This window comes from Emydura macquarii, unplaced genomic scaffold (genome assembly GCF_026122565.2).
Source record: "Emydura macquarii macquarii isolate MOO-44397 ecotype Brisbane River unplaced genomic scaffold, CSIRO-AGI_Emac_v2 contig_383, whole genome shotgun sequence".
Classification (NCBI taxonomy): domain Eukaryota; kingdom Metazoa; phylum Chordata; order Testudines; family Chelidae; genus Emydura; species Emydura macquarii.
Window position 1 is genome coordinate 15345239 of NW_027130520.1, and position 21126 is coordinate 15366364.

Sequence of the window (21126 nt, forward strand, 5' to 3'; positions counted from 1 at the left end):
TACAAGGGGAGGGGGGGGGAGAGAAAAGAAAGAGGTGCCTATAATAGACAATATAGAAAACAGTCCAGGGAAACAGCAGTGAGGGCTAGGAAGGTAAAGATGTGAGCTGCTGGGCTGAGGGTCTCTAGACTGGAACTTAGTGTACAGGGTAAGCTCAGGTTTCCCTACAAGCCATGGGGGAAGTGGAAGGCTTGGGGCAGCCTATGTTGGGACTGCTGGAGACAGTTTAGAAGGAAACTTTGATGATACTCTAGAAGACGGGGGAACATCAATGTGACTTGGCTAGAGGACTAAGCTGTGAAAAGGAATGTATTGCAGCTCTGGTAGCATAAGAGGGGTTGTGGAGAGCATGAGTGGGATGATGGGTTGAGTAACTGCAGGAAATGGCATCAGACCATAGAGAAAGCTAATCCCCAGATGGGCTACTAGGAGGCACCAGAGTGGAAGGAGTGCACCCTGTTACAGGGTTGTATGTACCTATAATAAGGCTGACTTATCTTATAGCAAGAATAAGCTACCTTATCTTATAGCAAGCTACCTTATCTTATAGCAAGAATAAGTCTAAATTTTAAAAAGTCAGATATAATGCTGGTAAGATTCTACTTATGTCTGAATTTTTAAGCAAGATTTAAATTTGTTTTATTTTAGAATGTAATTTTTCCAAAACTCATTTTCTGGAAAAGAAATATTTTTTGTCATGGCAAAAAAGTGTCAAATCTCATGAAATTTAGTCTAACATTCTGAGACAAGAGCCTGTAGTTTTAAAACCAGGTTAAACATTTATTTATAACTTAGGGGATAAATTGTCTACTTTGTTCACAATCTCTGCCCAGCTGCTTCTGCTCCATGTTGCCTGGAGTCACTAGACACATGACCTCAGCAGGTTACATTCATGCTGAATGTACAGGTATATTCTTACATATCACTGTATTCCCTTCTTTTTCCAAAGACTTCACCATTTCCTTTCTGCTGTCATTTGTGTGCAGTAATTTATTTCAAACTCTCAAATTTGCTTGCTAGAGTTATGCACTTAGATACATGTTTTGTTCTGCATCTAACTAAAAATAACCTATTTTGGACACTACATAACACATGGATTTAGGTGCATCACTACAGTCAACCACATGTCAAGTTTTTCTCTTATACACTAAATATGCTACCTATTGAAAATGTTGATGTACAGTTAAGTGCAATGACATGGCAAAAACTAGTTTTAAGCATGCAAGACTACTTTTTTTCTAACCTGAACCCTCAGTCTTGGCTGTCGCTAAAATTTTGCTTCAGCTAACATGTGGAACATACAGTATGGGTTGTGTTTTTTTTTTTTTTTTTTTTTTTTTTTTTTTTTAAAGCTCTACATGAATCTAGAAGAACTCTTGCTGTTGCTTTATTTTTCTTCATCCCATCAATTGAAAAGGAAGAAGCAGACTTGGTTGAGTGAAATCAGTGATTTGGGGGAAGTGGTTTGTAAAGTGAACATTAATATCATGAATCCTGTAACTATGCATAGCCGTAGCAAAAATAGCAGAGCCCTTTCTTTCTGCCATCATATTAATGGACTGGTAGCGAAAGTGGCAGCCCAGAAACCTGCTGTGGCGGCTGTGCAATTATGAGTGGGGTGTGGATTTCACAACCCTGTGCTTTGCTGCGTTGGCACTTGTGGGCAGGAGTACATGTACACCTGAACTGGACACACATCTCAATGCTTCCCTTTACAGTATCAGCTGATCCCTATGTCCCACACCATCTTACGAACTACCCATTTTGTCTGGTGTTCCACCCCACCACCTGAGATGGCTGGCTGCAACCAGGCAGGCAGCATTCAAAGTTGATAACAGCCTACTCCACCCCCTTCTTGAAAGGATCCTCCAGCTTCTGCAGGCTCAACACCTCAGGAGCCGCAGGCCTCTCATAGGAGCAGCTCAGGCCTTCATATAGGCAGAGAATGGCCGAAGCTGGAGTCAGTGGGTCATGAGCCGGTGGAAGAAGGAACGATGCCCTGGCAGACGGCAACAACTGTCTCCAATCTCCACCTCACCCATAAGCTGCAACCTGCCACGAAAGGAATGGACCTGCTTAAACTGGCTAAGGACTGGTGTTGGGTGCTTTAACTCTTGCATACACAGCTGTAGCCTTTGTGCTACTGCAGCCTGGAAGTGCGGAGAAATACAAACAGTGGACCATCTTGTGGAGGAATGCCCCATCCACTACCTCGAAGGAGGATGGGTTTTCCTCAACCTCCTGACCGACAATGCACTGGAACAGTTGAGGTCTGCCACATACAATTGCTGAAAGAATACTCAAATGGAACTCTACACCACACGCAAGAAGAAGAAGCAAAAATAGTACATAACCTTTATGCCCCACTTCACAGTTTTGGTTGTTGCTGCAGAATTTGGAATAAAAAAAACACAGGGAAAGCTGTATCTGAAACCTTGTGTTTAGGTTTCCCTCTCATTTTCAGGTGGAGCTTATTTATTTATTTGGTGTATGAAATCTGGTCACAGTGTTCTGATCAATGATGTTCAAGGCATGAAGGCTTCCACGAGTCATTTTGCAATCCTCAACAATGTGTCATAGTTTGTGGCTGCTCACATGGACCATCTTTAAAATACCACTGAAATTCTACTGCAGCACAAATTCCATGTCTGATATGAAACGGTTCAGAAAGCTCCATTGCCAGATTACTAGCTTATGACAGGGTCAAAGACATTAAGGCTTCAAATATACTGAACACGTGAAAAAGTGATAAACTGAAATGCCACTGTTATATTTTTGTACTATCACTTGAAAAGTGAGTCAGTTTCATGGGGCTGAATGCAAGGGTCCCACTGTGGTTTAAATCAAGTCTGCTCAGAGGGATTTCCTGATGAGGCCTCTAAGGATAAAAGAAAGTAAAATTTAAAATAAAAAATATGAAAGCAGGATTCTCTCTTCCTTCTCTTCCTGAAATACTATCACTTTATGATCACTAGAAGACAGATAGTGGCTATATACGTTCTATAGCTGCTGGCTTCTAAAGCAGCAGCTTAAGCCTAGGAGTCGGGACATCTGGGTTCAAGTCCCTGCTCTTCCACACACATCGTATCACCTTGAGTGAATGAGTTAGCCTCTCTGTGCCTCAGTTCCCCATCTGTAAAAAAGGGAATAACAGCATTTTCCTAACTGCATGAAGGGGAACCCAGAAATATGTAAGATAGACAGACATTTTCCTTTTTGTTTATATTTTATGCTCTTTTCTTCCCCCCGCCCCCTATGGCCCCAGTGTAGGAATGGCCTGGCCCTCTACAAAGCCACCTATGTGTGTTACTCTAATGCTGTGACAATGACCACCCACACTATTTAGAATCCACTTATGTCCCTGCATGAAATAAGAGGAAGCTAGTTTTGAAGTAACATCAGAAAAACCTTTCCCATATTATTTTGGCAATGGTCAGAAAATGTAGGCATGGGGGGGGGGAGGGTGTGGAAAGAAATAAAGTCAGCTAACTTTGCTCAGATGCTTCTTCTACCAGTAACAGGCTGGTGTAGGGGACAGAAAAGATGAAGGGAGTGGCCTTTTGAAGCTAACCCACCATGGAAATTTCAGCCTGTCAAGTTACCTGAGCCATCATGTACTGGTTTGTAAACAATTACTAATAAATATAGCATTAAGCATCTGGGAAATACATCAAAGTTAATGGTATCACTCTCATATTTACAGTTATAGTTCATGTATATGAGTAGTTGCAGGAGTGGGAGCCTAATATGGATCTACTTACCTACCCTGTATGTAGCCAAGAGGTTAAAACACAATATAATTGTTAATAATAATCCAGGGGATGGAATGCTGCTGAATAAATGAGGAAAATCTCAAACAAAGGAAAAATGTGATGATAATCAGCTGGACATGGAGTCAGAACATCTATCCTTGGACTTCAGGAAATAAAACATTGATGGACCCAGACCTTTCCACTCTCAGTTCCTGTATTTCTTTAAATTTTTCTTTAATAATAATTAAATAATAAATTTAAATGTTAAAGGTATCTGGGTACTCTTAAAATTGCATTCATGCAGCCTTAGATATCTTTCTTCTGTTCTGCATCCGTCCTCCTTAGCTTCTTGGTGTAAGGAGATAGACATAAAGATGTGGAACAGACTACTTATTTTTAGCTTGCTGGGGCTTAAAAAGATACTTACCATTGATTCTAGTGAAGCGATCAGTGTTTTTCTAGCAAGGTTTTTTCCCTATTTAAATCAGAAATTCTCTCTGTGGTCTATTTTCTCTTTATGTGCTGATAATATCTACAGACATCAACATGAATTATGCATATGTAAAAAAAGAACAGATAATTATATAAATTATAATTCAGTCAGTCACCACAACTATTTTTGCTTTTCATGGTCAAAAACTGACTTTTCCAGAGGTTTAAAAAGAGTGTTAAAGGCAAGTTTCCTTTTTTTAACATTGTAAATTTAGGTATTACCTACCTGGGTTCTCCTGGAAGACTATAGTAACTAAAGCACTAGGAGGATTATGACCTCAGTTACCAAGTGTCCAGATGCACAGTATCCGTGCCATCCCCCAGCTTTTTAAACAGTCTCTTGGAGGAATCTCATCACTGTGCCAGACCCCAAAGAGTCCCACTTTTCCTTATGGGTAAGCCACATGGCCTCAACATCCCTGAGACTGAGCATCTGGCTCCAGCACTCCTATTTCATATTGTGAGCTCTGCTCAGAAAATCCAACTGAGATAGGCTCCTGTTCAGAGACTTTCACCCTCTTCAGGGATCAATTCACCTCAGGAAACATTTGCAGTGACACCATGCAGCCTTTTCGAAACCCAGTATGACTTTTTTGGCCACCAGAACACAGCATCCTTTGCTTATCACAGAGAAGCACATAATTCATATTAGCCAAGGCAGTGCAATCAGCCAGCCAAGCTACTATGGAAACCATTTCCAGCTCTGTCTCTGTCAGTCCAGTTGAGAGCTCTGTGTCTCCAAAGGCCAGCTCTTATTCTAGCCATCTGATGCCTTTCAGGCCATGTCCTCCTGAAGAGTTAACATGCTCCACCAGCTAGTGTTTCCTGCTCTTCGGTGTCAATTGTTCACTTCCAGTTTCTCAGTATCTTTCTAGATCCTCCATTGCATTGGGTGAGTTTCAGTCAGTCCTTAATAACTATTCATGCCACCCCAGGCAGTTACAGAACACAAATACCTGATGTTCTGTCCCAAGAGCAGCATTTTAACCCTTCTGCACCCTCTGGGTAAAAATCCCTAGCCAAGTCAGTCACTGCCAGGATTATCATTCGTAACAATATTACAGAATATTCTCATTTTGTCACACCAAGGAATTGAAACCTAAACAAACAACTGAGGGGGAAAGAGATTTTTCATAAGAGAAAGGGTTGAAATAAGCTTCCATTGCAGTTCTTTGGTGCTTTCCATAGATTTCTAGAAAAGATGGGGGAGAAGGATTTTTGTTGTTGTTTTGTGTTTGGCAGTGGGGCAACTTCTAGCCCTTTGTTATATATCATAAAGAAGCACAGAAAGCAAACCTATTTTTCCTTTGTAAGTCACCTTTAAATTATGATAAAATGTTTTCATAGCAACCACTCATCAAAATAATTTCTCTTGTTAAAGCTCACTTGATAGAATAGCCATATTTTTTCTGTTAGTGGAGGAAACATAATATTTGAAACAGATGTTCAGATTTTCTAACACTTCTCGTTCTGCACTTTTAGGCAAAATTTTGTGACTGATTATTGAAACTTTCACTGACTTGAAAGTATATGCTGCATTTCACATTTGATTTGGAAAGTGCTAAGACGGTAGTGGTTGGAAAGGCATGCCAAGCAGAAATAATACATCAATAATGTGTGAATTAGAACATTACAGCAGAAGTGCAAGAGAGACAAGATTTTTAGAGTACCATCAAGAAAATCTTGACAATATCATAATGAATGTGTCAGAGGAAGGTCTAAAGAAAACAAACTTTGAAGTAGCTACTGGAAATCTAAGAAGACAACTCAGCACAGTTTAGAAAAGCAGTCTGAGAAAGAGCTCACTAAGGAGCTCTTGTGTTCTAATCTTGGACAATAATAGTAATAATTGCTGGCATTACTTACTCTTTTGTGTCCGTTTTTTTAAACTGGAAAAATTTCAAATCTAAACACTGTTTTGCAATGAAACATCAACAATTTTTTAACCTTTTTTGCAATTGTCTTAATCATTTGTTTGAATTTGACCTGAAGTCAAGTTAGTTTCAGAGCCCTGAAAATTGCATTTTGGTGCAAAATAACTGTTCATCAAAGAAATTTGGTCCAGCTCTATTTAGAAGTGACTGGATGCTTTTGAAAATTTTGTCCGTTATATTTTGGGTTGTAAGACTAGTTATGTGAAATATAAACTATCAGCAGCTACCCCACATAGTTTTACAATGTGGTGCCATCGTAGTTTTACTGGGGCATATGCATATATAAATGCACAATAGACTAACACAAGAATGGTATCTTGAAACATAATGGCCAGATGTCTTCTACAGTCAGCCAACCACACACTGGAGGTAGAAGTAGTAGTAGTAGTATGTTTTATAGCACTTTTTATCCTTAGATCTTAAAGCACTTCACAGTCTTTAATGTAGTTATCCTCACAATGCCCAGGAAGGTAGGGAAGTTTTTTGTACACACCAAGAACTGAGGCACAAAGAAGCTAAGCAACTCACCCAAGGTCACACAAACTTTATTGCAGAGCTACAGATTGAACCCTAGTCTTCCAAGTCTTAGGCTAGGGCCCTGACCACTAGGACGTCTTTGCTGAAGTTTTTTTTCCCCACCACTTCTCACATGCAGACAACCTCAACATAATACTTCAGTACATCCTTGACTATTTGGAAATTATCAGTGGAAATGTTTGGATAACTGAGGTTTCAGGAAATCAAAGACCTCAGTGGAATAAGACAACTGAATGACCATCTAAGAGAAAATAATTTTATATATTTGAGATAATGGTATAATTCAGTGCAGATGCGTTTAGGGGAAGCATTCATAGTGTGAGGACAGTGGAAGATGTACATTTATAGAACAAAATGTGAAAGAGTTATCTTCCCAGCTGGTCACATTATTCTGGGCCATAAACTTTCAGGCTTGTGTTTTGAGACCAGCTGCCTTTGTCAATACCATTTATAGCAGAATTTTATCTATGAGGGCAAAATGGACTGAGACCATCCACCCAATGACAACCACCTTGAACCAGCTGCTTCCCTTAACAGTTCCTAACCAATTTCAGGACTTAGTATAACCATAAGTAGATTGGAAGAGATGCTCTGTCAGGAATTGCAACTGTGGTTTAGACTGCTCTACTCTACTATCAGCATGGAGTCTGTCATTGACATATGTCTGTCTCTAAAGAGTTTAAGGCAAGCTCTTATGATGGGAAGATCATACTTTCAACAGGAGATTGGTCCAACAAACCCATGCCTTAGCGATCAGGGGATCATCCCCTTCCTATTTATATCGTGTCTCTTCATTTGTGGAGTCTAGAAAAATGTTGACATATTAAAGTAGTTCTAAGCTACTCATGACATTGTTCAAATCTGGACAGAAACAAATACCTCAGAGCAGTCATTGTACTCAGTGGAGTACAAGTATTGCAACTATGCCCAGTTCTTGGAAAGAGAACTCCCCTACTTTGCACGCCTGCATGTAGGTTGGACAAATCTTGCCCTTTGTTGGACTTTTAGGATAGTTGGGATGGAGGGGAGAGAATCTTAAAGGATTCAGTTGGTATAAAATACAATTGTCTAATCAAGTATTTCAGAGAGCTTGTCTAGGCCATAAGCTTAGATTGCAAAGTGTTGCATGACTGACTTGAAAGTTTTAAAAACAGTTATTTTCTTATCCCAGTTATTCTTATTCTTATTAAGAATAAGTTATTTTTATTAGAATAGAATTTATTAAGAACTTATTAAGAATAAGTAGAACTTATTAAGAATAAGTTATTCTTATTTTCTTATCCCATTTATTTTCTTATCCCAGCATAGAGGGATCCCAACTGAGAGGGTCCAGCAACAAAAATGATAAAAGGTTTTGAAAACCTAACCTATGAGGAAAGTTTAAAAAAGTGGGCATGTTTAGTCCTGAAAACTGGAAGACAGAAGTGGGAGACTTGATAACTGTCTTCAAATATGTTGAGAGCTCTTATAAAGAGGACTGTGATCAGTTCCCCATGTCCACTGAAGGTAGGAGAAGTAGTAATGGACTTAATCTGCAGCAAAGTAGATTTAGATGGGATATTAAGAAAATCTTTCTAACTATAAGGGTAGTTAATCTCTGGAACAGGGATTCCACACCTCCCTGGGAAGCCTATCACTGGAGGTTTTTAAGAAGATGTTGGACAAACACCTGTCAGGGATGGTCTAGGTTTACTTAGTCCAGCCTCAGCACAGGGAACTGGACTTGATGACTCTTTGACATCCCTGCTAGCCCTACATTTCTATGATTCTCTGATTAAGCACTGGAACAGGTTACTATGGGATTTTGTTGAATCCCTGTTTGGGGTTTTTAAAGAACAGGTTAGATGGACATCTTTCAGGGATTGCCTAGTTATACATAGTCCTGCTGCAGAAGAGGGGATGGACTAGATGAACTTCTGAGGTCACTTCCAGCTCTAAGTTTCTACAATTCTATGAAAGTCTTTACTCTATCATCAGTTTCTCCTCCTAACTTGAATAACCTGCAAAACCCCCAATTTTTGGCTAATTGCTCAGGTCAAAAGAGGTAAGACTATCTTACTACTAGTACTCAAATTCAAAGTAGCAGTGTGGGTATACAAAGTCTTTCTTCTAAAATAAAATATGTGATGCACAATTTGCTTTGTTAAAAAAGTGTTTATAGGAAATTGACAGTCAGGATAGATAACTACTCTTTTTAAATATTTACTGTAAATGCTCTACTTAAAACCATTGGAATGTCTAGATCTGCATGGTTGTTTATCAACCACACTAAACGTTATCTCTAAGTCTAGAGAAGAATGGGTTAAATTAATTCAATACTCCTTGGCTGAATGTTAAACATCACAGAATGTACTATCTATTTTTTCTTAAAGTGTATTTAGTGTTCTGGAAAGGCTAAAGATTGAAACAGTAAGTAAAGAAGCCCTCCTTTTTATCCATAGAACAAAGGCAGCCATCTTTCCTATTGGCTTGCCTTTTTCTTTAGTTGGACTGATGGCTCCTAGGACTGGGTGAAAGTTTTCCATGAAAGTTGTTTTTTGACAGAATGAATTTCTTTGCACACTAAAATAATGAAGTCTGCTGTCCATGGAAAATTGACATTTCTTTGAAAAACTAGACACCTGAAAATCAAGGTGTTTTGATTTGGAAATGTCAATGGGGTACATAATTGGAGTAGTAATTCAACTGCCTCATATCCCCATTCTCCTTTATCGACCAGAGACCCCAGATACACCACTTTTCCCATTATGCACTACAGCCATGGGGCTCCTGTAATGCACCACAATGGCTCAGCAAGAAATCAGGTCATATTGCATCATGGGAGATGCAGTAAGGGAGCCTAGATTGTGGAGAAGAATGAGGATATGAGATTTAACTCCCTTGAGGCTCCACACTGGCATTTACTAGTACAGTATATTCTAATTTTTCAGGCATATTAAAAAATTTTCAGTTTTTGATTTAAGTTTTTATTTTCTGTGTGGGGGTGGAAGAAACAAACAACAAATATCCCAATTAGGAATCTTAATCAACTCCCTACCCACTCAATCCTTCACTTCCCTGCTAAAACTGCCAAAAAGAGAAGCTGTGGCTGCAACATTTGATGATGGTTTTTCTGACACCAACAGGTGGTTTAAAAAACAGGGGACAGTATGTAAATAAGGTGACAGGCAGGATAGTAATAGGATCTAGCCTGAGATTTGACTGTGTGATGTAGAGAGTAAAGTATCTTTAATCTGTAACAATCCCCATCTTTTAAATTCAGCACCCAGTGAGACCAACAGGCCAATATTCTTACTATCAGTCTGTTTTTTCTTCCAATTGTGACTTTTGGGAGGGGAACAAGTATTTTTTAACTGTCAGAGAAGACAGTCCCCAGCCCCTTTTGGTACCCCACAAGCACACACTGGATTACTGTCCAAATTTCACTCCCCCACTTGGTGTTTTGTTTTATACTTAACTCAGGATAAACAATGTCAGCCATAACCTGAATTTCAAGGTTTCCCTGCAAAGTCCCTGTCATCTTACCTTAGCCCCTTCACTCGCCCAAGACACTTTCCACATTTTCTTCACCAGAGTTGAAGCTAATGACACCCACCTGATGTAGCTGGCAGAGAAGACAACAGAATAATCCTGCATCTCCATGCAGGATCCTAAAACTGACATACAACCACACTGTCTTGCCACACTGAGGAGAGAAGGGCCAATGTACAATCATGTTGTGTGTTACATTCCATTTTTTTATTATTATACCCCTGTCTGAAAACAATTCTGTGAGAACTAATTGATAGTGTATAAAGCCAATGCATGATTGACATGGAATTACAGTAGCCTCTAAAAGTGTAACTGACATGTTTTTGTGGCCAAAAAAAAATATTTTTTAAAAATTCTGTACCAGTAAAGTGACAGTACATCTCTTTTTCCCTGTATAACAACTCTAAGCCTACCAGATGACAACTTTACATAAAGAATTGATCTTTTAGACTGTGATACCACATTTCAGGGGTTGGGCAGGGGAAAAGATTATGGAGCGTGAATGAATATTTACTCACATGCTACTTTGCCTTAGAGGCAAACAGGAACTTATAGAGTAACAAAGGCATTAAAATAAGAAAAGCTCCTCATGCTGGTACCATTATGAGTTGCTGAAATATACCTCTCTTAGCATTACCTCTATCCAGTTACAATACAAAGAATGGAGAATACTTATTTGCTGATCAGTACATATAAATTCACCTTATCATTGCAGATTATTTCTTATTAGGATGCATGTGCATAAATAGAAATGTCTTTACTGAGGGAAAAGTAAGAGGTTATCTTGAGAGGGACCGGAAGCAGCAACATTACACTTTAATCTTTGTCAGAGCATAAATGTAGCCTAGACAGAACACTAATCACCATCCTTCCTATGCCCATCAATCCTCTGTAGCTAATACTTCAATAATGATGAGCATGTTTTCAAAAAAGTATGTTTCTCATATTAAAATTATAAGTTTGCTAATAGAAATTACTTTTCTGAGTTACCTATAAGGGAATTATGAGTTGGTTTCTTTGTGAGATCTTACATGTATTCTTTACAGTGCATTACAATTTTTCAAGTAATTATTTGCACTGGAAGTAGTGATTTGTGGCTGTGTCAACTCATGCTACTGCTATCATGAAAATAATTCAAACTCTGTCACTATTGCAGATATATTGGACTTGATCTTAGGTTTCTGCTGTTTGGGAATCATAAGGATTCATAAAGAAAAATTCTCATATCACAGTTACAACTCCTCTAATGAGGCGTGTATGGCAGTAGATTAATAAAGCTAACACTAGTGGCGGTTATAAGTTTGCTGCTCTTAGTACAATGAATCATTGATTTTTGACAGAGAAAGCACATGTAAAGAAAAGTAAATAGCCCTATCTTGGCTGACAGGCAACCTCTTAAAGAGTTATATTAAAATACCATGTACAGTTGTAAAAATTCAGAGTGGAGTGATTTAAAATGCCAGAAAACCTACCAATTGTTCAAATGGTTGCTTTCAAAAGGGCCTCCAATACTGTGCATCACAAAAGGCACCATCACTGGCAGTAATTGGCACCCTTGCTGGCACTGTCATTGGAGAGGACACATGGGGACTGAATAACCATGGATTTTCAATTGACTTTTCATTACTAATGGCATTCTCCCACTCCACTGTTAAAATGTATTTCTGGTGATGCGCTGCCAAATGTCCATACCATACCCTTGACAAAAGAAAATACTTCAGAAGTGTCCATCTGACATCTTTCATGGGCACTAAATTTATTAAAGGCAAGACTCTGTCACCATTACTCACACCATATAGTACTTTTCTCCACAAATAGTCCCGCTGAAATCAATAAAATTACTTGTGAAGTAAAGTACTCAAAATGAGTATGGGAGGCAGAGTCAACCTACACATAAAGGAATACCAAATAAGTACTAAACTAATTGGCAAAAGGGATTGTATTAAAAGACAGATTTTAAAATATAGATACCAGTATACACAGAGTTTTCCCTAATATCTTGCTTTTACTTTACACCTATACTGCTACATTGTGATCCTTGCGCCTACTCTCTGTTTGTCTGCCTTTTATATTGTGAGCTCTTTTTGGTAGGGAGCATGCCTTTATATTTGGAAAGCACCTTTTACATTGTGGGCACTACAGAAAAAAACAGTTATCCCATAAAATGCATCTTTTAAGATGCATGTGAAGATTTGAAGGAGGCAGGGAAGGCATATGTGGAAACTGAGCAGATTCATGGATGCATGAAACTTGTATATTTTCCCTATCATTTCATTATTTATAATGGATGGTGCAATATTGTATTTTATTGATTTTCCTCTTGGCAGACCAATGCCATTTCCAGTTAGTATTGTTAGTCAGTGTGTGAATGATTTACCTTTTCATTCTATTTCTAATTAAGGTTCACATTCCTCACTCTACCTCCAACACATTATAATTAATTAATAGTCACTGTCTCCTGTAGTCTCTGCACAGAAGGAACAGAGAATTATTGAATTCCAGTAACTAGTAAACTCACTATATTTTCTCTTGCTTATGTTTGAGTACACAGTGGGTTTGTACCATGCAAGTTAGCATGTCTCACTGCACACTAAATCAGTGAGTGTCATAACCATATGTGAGTGGGTGTGCTAATGTGACAGTGACCTTTCTGGTCAGTTGGAGCATTGCACAAGTCAGCTGCATCTTGCCTGACTCTCCATGGTAGTCCCATTCTCAGACGCAGTCCCACTGGACCTTATACTTGGCCAAATTAGCTGCTCCTGGTCTTCAGGGTGTCTAGAAACCTCTTGGGTTTTTAAGTCTGTGAGGGACCGACGGGGGAACCCAGACCCACCCACTCCACTGGGTTCCAACTCAGGGCCCTTAAACTAGGCCTGTGGACTCAAGCCTCAATAACTCCTCCTGCTCCCTCTGCTCCTTCCTATCTCCTTTGGTTCTGTACGCTTTTCCAGCCTGTCCACCTCTGGAGTGTAGACAAGCTTGCTAGCATGACTTTCTTTCTCTGGCCTGCTTGCTCCTCTGACAGCTGCTCCACCCCTCCCCTTCTCAGTTCCTCTATTCTCCCAGCTGCTGTGAGGCTGCCAACCAGAACTGGCAGGCAGTTGCTGCATTAACTCCTTCTCACAAGGCCAATTTAGGGGTGTATACACCCTGTGACACAATGCTTATGGAATGATATTTTAAGATCTTATATTCCCAAGGGATAAATTATTATTTCTATTGTTGTAATGCCCAAAAGGCAGTAGTAGGGTTCTAATGTTCTAGATGTTGTGCAAATGCAGGTTATCATGATCCTTGCTCCAAAGAGCTTGCAATGTAATTTTGTTGCACAACATAATCCTTGGTCTCTTAAATTTTAATATTGATATAATTAAATACCAGAACTTTATATGGCTTCCAAGACTTAATGAATAACATGCCTTCCCACTCCTTTCCCCCACCCTTTTTATTTACAGATGTATGTAGGACTTCTGCAAACGTTGCAATAGCATGAAGGCTATTTACATATTTTATATAATATGGAAAATATCCAGTTACCTTACATGATTAAAAAGAGATGGAAAGAATATAAACCCTTATGTTTCAGAGTATAAGCCAACCTCTAACTGAGGAGGTTAGGAAGAAATTTTTCCTAAGAGTAGAGTATTCCATAACTGCCTACTGAATGGTTTCTTCTACCTTCCTCTGAAGCATCTGATCGCTGTCAGAGATGGGATCCTGGACTAACTGGACCACTACTATGATCTGGTATAACACTTACCAAGTTCCCATTAAAGTCATGCTAGTTTTAAGGAATACTGGAATGCATCCACAATTAATCTTTTGGGCTACCTCATGTTGCAGTGGAGGTATTGGCTGATTTTAAGGTATATCTACAGTGCCGAGGCTGCATGGATCGATGCAACGGGATCAACTGAACGGGTCGTGGAGACCCGCTCAGTTGATCCTAGAAGTACTCTCTCGTCAATGCCATTAGTCCACCCCCCTGAAAGGAATAAGGCTGTGTCGACCAGAAGGCGTCTCCCATCAACGCAGTGCAGCGGAGACACCATGGTATGGCAGCATAAGTACGTTTATGGGAGATACACAAGCTACAATACGTAGTTTGTGGCAGTGTAGACCAAGCCTTAGAGCCCTGGGGCATTGCTTCACAGAGAGAGTAAAATGACTTTTTGTACCGCTCAGAGACAATCTAATATTGCATCTGCAAAATGATTTGTTGCAAAATGAAATGCAGTTAATTGAAAGAAATTTGCAAGGTAACTGTAATGAAATTGTTGTATGAATGTATCTGCTGTCAACCATACACTAAAAATGGGGGTGAAGGGGATGGCTTGCCAATAGTCCTCTTCACTCAAACCTAAAAGAGTAGACTGCAAATGGGATTATCCATGACAGCCTGCACACTAATATACCTGTTCTAATCTTTTGTACTGTGTTTGTGACCCACATGACTTTGAGAAGTAACACAGCTTGGTATTCTGTTCATCATGTTTCTCTTTTTATTGCATATATAGAAAGATAGTAACATCAATCTGTCACCTTGTGAGGGAAAGCATAAGTATAAAAGCACAATTTAAAATCTTAACTTGGCATCTTTTCACATGGAGAAAATTCACATAAAATCAGATATTTCAGCATCCTATTTATATAGAGTCAAATAAAACCCCTTAAAAATCATAGAAGATTAGGGTTGGAAGGGACCTCAGGAGGTCATCTAGTCCAACCCACAAAATGGAAAATGAAAGCATTTATGTATCCACAGAACAAGAACAGCATTAGCAAGAACAATGCAGTGGCCTTCATAGTCACTATGTGAAATCAGTCATAATAGGAGGGGAACTCACCAGTTTGAGTCATTGTCCTCATGGGTCTTGATGTCAGATGGTGTGTGCAGGGAGGAAGGGTAGTCCAATGGTTACAACACTAGTTTGAGCTGTGGAAAATCCACATTCAATTCCCTGGTTTGTAACTAACTTCCTGGGTAACCTTGAGCAAGTCATGTGGGGGTTGTTGCTTTTTGGTTTGTTTTTTTAAAAAGATGTAGGCACCTAAAGATACAGATAGACATGTAGAGGGATTTTCAGCCTACATAGCAAACTCCCATTGACCTCTCATTAATCAGAGGGACTTAGGCACCAAAGGACTCCTTAAAGTACCAGTAGGTGTCTGTCTGTCTGTATCTTTAATGCCTACATATCTTTAAAAATCTAGTCCTTAGTGTTTCTGGTCCTTAGTTCTGTTTCCTCAAAGGAGTAAAACTTGTGAAGTGATTAAATACTAGAATGTTGAGGGCCATATATAAGAGAGGGCAGCATCATTTTGTGAATGAAACAAAAATAACATAGCCAGATAAAAGTTCACATGCCCTCCGAAATAGAAGTTTACATAAGGGTGTGCATGCATATTGTGCACACGCAAACATAAGAGGAAAAAAGAACTTGCTCAGTCTTAGCTTTTATGAATGAGTGTCTTTGTTTCAGTACAGTGCTCTCCAAACTTATTTACTTGAACTAAAACATTCTTCTGGGACACGGTTTCAGCATAGTGTCTGATTTAAAAGATTAAAGATGCCTGTCCCCAGGAAGCCCTGGAGGAACAAGCCTATCTACTTTAAAGTTTCCTTTTATCTATTTCCAAACAATTTAATTGTGATGACCCAGTTAGGTACTTAGTATTATCCTCTTTTGTTGTTTCCTGGACTGGGAATAGAGTTTCATGACAACCAAAGACACTAGCAAGATATTTGACAAGAGATTTGAGCAAATATCATCACAACAGAATCACATGATAATGTTACTTATGGAATGGAGGATAAATTATTATAAATCTGAGAGCAAGGATCATAGGAATAGATTACAGAGATAAAGAAACTGATTAATTGTTTTGCTGCTTTAAGAACCAAAGAAATGTACATAATGAGCATCATGTATCATTATTTATGTAGCACCCTATGATTCATGGTACTTTAAAGGCATATACAAAGATGTGGTCTCTACCCCAAGGGATTTAATATTTTATAAGAATGTTTGTTATGGGTTCCTGGGCAATAAAAACCTGATCAGCTTTATCCTTAGCCCTAATTACAGGGAAGAAAGCAGTTGCAGCTTTTTTTTTTTTAAACACTGTGCACCATATACAGCCTTTCAGCTGCATGTTGAGCACCCTGCAATATGTGAATAGAAATTCCCTTTTGTTAGACACTATCACAGATTCGGATTAGCCCCTACATAGCACAGCTAAGGAAACAATCAGATCAGCTGCCATCTCATTGCAAAAAAACCACAACAGTTATTTGTGGTTGTTATCCAAAAGACCTTGGCCCAATCCTGCTGCTGTTTTATGTTGTCTTCAGAGTGAAGAATTATTATTATTTGGTGTTTGCAATCCAGTCAAGCCAAGTCTGAGGAATGGGGGACACAGGTAATTTTGGAGTGGTCGTCCTCACAAAGATGTCTTGAAAGGGAACTGTAACGATCCCCACATAATGGCACTTGGCTTACACGCCACAAGAGTTTACAGGCTTAATTCAGAGAATTTGACATAAATAGTGATACATCTTCTTACCACTGCATAACTTGCAAGTTACATACTGAAGGGATAGAAACAAAAAGTTTAGCAGGAAACACAACTAACAGAAATATGCAAGGAAAAGGATCTTTTTACACTCTTCAGTTAGTTGTTTTTTCCACTATGCCACTCTTTCACTCTTCAGCATATCATTATCATCTACTTAGCAACTTGATCTTTGAAGTTCCTGGCATGAGTAGATGAACTTCCCTCTAAATTAATGGGAATTATGCACATTTGGTCAAGGCTGAATTTGGCTGTATGGAGCAAATTAGACTCTCAGTTTAATCTGAATGTAAACATGGAGTAATTTGAAATCAATGGAGCTAGTCCTGACTTACACAAGTGTCACCAAAACTATGTCTCTAGAGTCATATACTGAAGATCTTTCTCACACAGATACGTTTACTTATGCAAGCAATGCAATTGAAGTCAAGGTTATTTATATATATAATGCTTGCACAGCTCACTCCTGGAATCAGAATGAAGACTGAATAGAAATAGTAGCACTGATAAGTTTTTGTAAAGGGGGAATTTAATACAAAACAATGTATTTGTACAGAAATGTCCCAGGCATTATAATGTCCATGCATATGACATATCTTTTATTATTTGGCTTTTAATTTATCCACCCAGAATTTGAAGACCATTTCCACCACAAATTTGAATCCCTGTCCTCTTTTATCCAGCTTAAACAATTAAATAAAATTAGCAAAAATTAAAAATATTTTCAGCATATTGGAAAAGGAATGGCAAAAAATTAGATGCAATTCATTGTTTTTCAATTGTCTAAACATTAAAGCAAAATATTTTACATAACATCTCAATGTCATTGTGCCCATTTTCCTGCCATCTAACAAATTTGTTTTCAGTCTTACAAACTGTTTCTGTTTTGTCAGGTGTTAGCCAAGAACAGTTTAACACACTTTCAGTCCTATCAAAGATTTGCTTCTTCTTACGTTACTAGTAACACAGAGGGGCAAAATTTTCAAATTTGGATTCCTAGGTAGACATCTAAATCGTGGCTAATTGTCAAAGGTGCTAAAGCACCTACAACAACCACTGAAAGCTTTGACTTTTTTTTAATGTAGCTGATAGGACTGGGGGATGTCTTTGCCAAGCAATTGTATGTGTTACACACTAGAGACTAAAAGTGATTCCCACTGATTAAAAGTGAAAAAAATAGGACCCACACGTTGGAAGCATAAGAGAGAGTCTAAAGTTTGAGTCTGTTCCCTAATACAGCCTCTTGCCAACTCAAGCTGCATGAAAAAAAATAAACCTCAACCCCATCATTAGGAACACCTCTTGTGAAAAAGGTTTACTACCAGAATCCATCATTCCTGACTTCTTTGATACTACATACAGACTCTATCACATCCCACATATGACCCTTATAGAGCTATGCCTCCCCTTTCCCTTGCTATTGCATGTCTACTCATTTGTGTGTCATAAGTAATCTCTCTTTTAAGCCTACAATCAGCACTTGCACAGGAGCAGAATCTGACTTGCACTTAATGAGGCTGGTCACTGATGCATCCCCTAAGTAGGAAGAAATTAGCAATGTCATTGAGTTTAGCTGGTAATTTGTTCATTTCTTGCAATGTAGCTGCACATATGGCAAACTAATAGGACAAATAACTGGCACATAAATGAGAGCTGAGGATTACTGGAAAGTGAAGAACCTTTTTAGTTCAAAGACAGAACGATTAATAACCAACTCCGTACAAGGGAAAGCAAGAATATGATGCAGAACCTACTGGTGTTGAACTTGTGGCCTACCCTTGTCCAATGACTGACTCAGCATCTGCACATTCGTTCTGTTCTGATTTGCATCTAGAGGAAGCATTTCAGAGAGTCTGGATATCAGTGGGAGAAGAGGAGGAATAGAATACTTATGGCTTTCTATTTTTTTCTATACTGTTGTTAGCATCACATTCACAATCCAAGTCCTTCCATGATTCTCTAATCAAAAGCAATAATAATAGCTAATAACAGCAATAATAAAATTTTTTTGCTAATTTATTTTCTTCCCCAGTTCCAAAAAAAAATTAACTAAAATTGCAGGTGCTGATTTGCCACTTAAAGCCTTTCTCAAGACTTCACTTTGGGCCATGCCAAAAATTGATTTTCCTTGTTCCCACAGCTCTTTTCTTTGCTCTCTGGAGACAGTTTGCCCTGCCAAAGTCATGCACACACAGTGACTGTGTTTACAGAATTCCCATTTCCACACTGCTCCATAACATTCTGACTTTTGCAAGGTTGTTTTTTAAATGTGTATTTGGTCTAACACCAGGTAGTTCCATCCTTTCTAAAGCTGCAGAAGCACTTTAGAAAATAACTATCTATTATGGATAGGTCTTGCCTAAACAAATGGTGAACAAGTGGGTTGGTTGCAGCCTACACATGCTATATCTGGAAAGTAGTAAGGGCAAAAGGCATGAGAGAAAAGAGGGTAAGAAAAGTAGAGGGAGAAAATTAAAGGCAGAGCAGTATTTTAATGTTATTTTAGATTGACAGCCCTAGAAACTGCAAGCCTCTGTTTTTCCACACAATAGCAGCAGTGCAAGTTTCTCCTTCCTATATCGCCACTGTGCCTAATCTTGATGCAAAGTGGTCACCTCATCCAGTTGCTAACACCAGTACATCTCCGTCAGAGGTAGCAACTTTAGGACCTCCAGTGCAGATGGGCTAATGGTTATTGCCAGGGTTTGCTGCACCATATCACTCAGGCTGTCTCAGACGACTAAGAAACAAAAGATATGACAACAAAATACAAGGGACAACTACTTTTATGAGGGCCTTTTCTACAAGAAATCCCAATTTAATTGGTTCAAGAATCAGTAGAAAAAGTCGCAAAACTGTAATCATGTCCCTCTCACTATAGCTATTGTCTCTCTCTATGCTTCCATTCTTTTCTCGCTGGCACTTTTTCACCTTCAACCTTTACCCCCATTCATCCACATCTACTCTGGCAACTCACTTATGGCCCAGCCAACTTCCACTAAAGTCAATGGAAAACTCCCATTGACTTCAATAGGAGTCAAATCAGGTCCTTAGAGCACATGAGTGTAATCCTAGGAGCAATGGGGCTCAGGAAGGGATTTCCCCAGCCCATGTATTCTGGGAGCGCTTATTTATTTTATTTCCTTCCTTTGACACATCAGGGATGGCCACTGATGGAGATGGAACATTGGATGGGGAGGACCAGGGTTCTTAGGTGGCACTGAGCATTCTTTCTCTGGTGTTTGGCTGGCTGGTTCTTACTCACATGTTCATGTTCTAACTGATCTCCATGTATGGGGTTAGGAAGGAATTCCCAGGTCAGATTAGTGGTGACGTTGGAGGATTTTCACCTTTCTCTGCAGCATGTGAGTGCGAATCACTTGCCAGGACTATCTGGGTATATCTCAGCTAATCATTTCACTGACATCGTGGGGGGGCCTCCAGCTCTAGTGCTTCTCATTCCCTCTTGTTCTCTGCTTGTGGCACGATAGTCTAATCTCCTGTGGTTTGTAATACTTTAGTAGTTGTAGTAGTTCATGTGCAGATGCTGGGTCGTGCTGGTGGCCTGTGATACACAGCAGGTCAGACGAGATGATCTAATGGTCCCTTCTGGCTTTAAACTCTATGATTCTAAGACTCTGAAATTGTGAAGAGGAAAATCCAGGGTCAGATAATCTTAAGGAGAGTCACAGTCAGTATTAGAGAACCTTGCCAATATTTCTGTCCTTTCAAACACAGATTTTAATCATAATATCTCATCCACTAGTTGGTGAATTTTTATAGCACTCCATATTATTAAATACTACCTCCCAGGTTTACAGATAGGGGAAACAAACATAGCAGCTACAATTTTCAGAAACATTGAATGACTTAGAAGCTTAAGTGTCATTGACTTTCCTATTAGATTTAAGCTCCTAAATCACATTTTCAAAAGTTATTGAGGCTCCTAAATGACTTAGGACCTTTTGAAAATGTTACCATATGGCCACAAATCATGGATCTGTGTCACAGCTGGTATTATGATCCAGGGCTTCCTAGCTCTCTGGCCTGAACTCAGACACCTAGGGTAAAATTTTCAAGAGTGTGTAAGTGATTTAGGAATCTTCACCCTATTTTCATAAGTGACTTAAGAGCTCTGAAGTCCCACTGACTTTCAAAGTGTCTTAGGCTCCTAAATATCTACCTCAATTTTGAAAGTGGAATTTGGGCCCCTAAATCACTTTGAGACCAATTTTTAAAGGTATACTTTAGTGCCTAAAGATGCAGAAAAGCACCTACAGGGATTTTCACAAGCACCCGGG

At 39.1% G+C, this 21126-nt stretch overlaps 1 protein-coding gene and 1 long non-coding RNA gene across 4 annotated transcripts in view; one reads left to right on the plus strand and one right to left on the minus strand.

Annotated features, from left to right (window-relative positions):
- Nucleotides 1-21126, minus strand: part of CSMD3 (CUB and Sushi multiple domains 3) — a 1042296-nt gene that overhangs the window by 980342 nt on the left and 40828 nt on the right. The window lies entirely within an intron of this gene.
- On the plus strand, nt 778-2999 carry LOC137145416 (uncharacterized). Its single transcript, XR_010917652.1, has 2 exons — nt 778-907; nt 1719-2999. It is a non-coding gene; the product is annotated as an uncharacterized lncRNA (long non-coding RNA).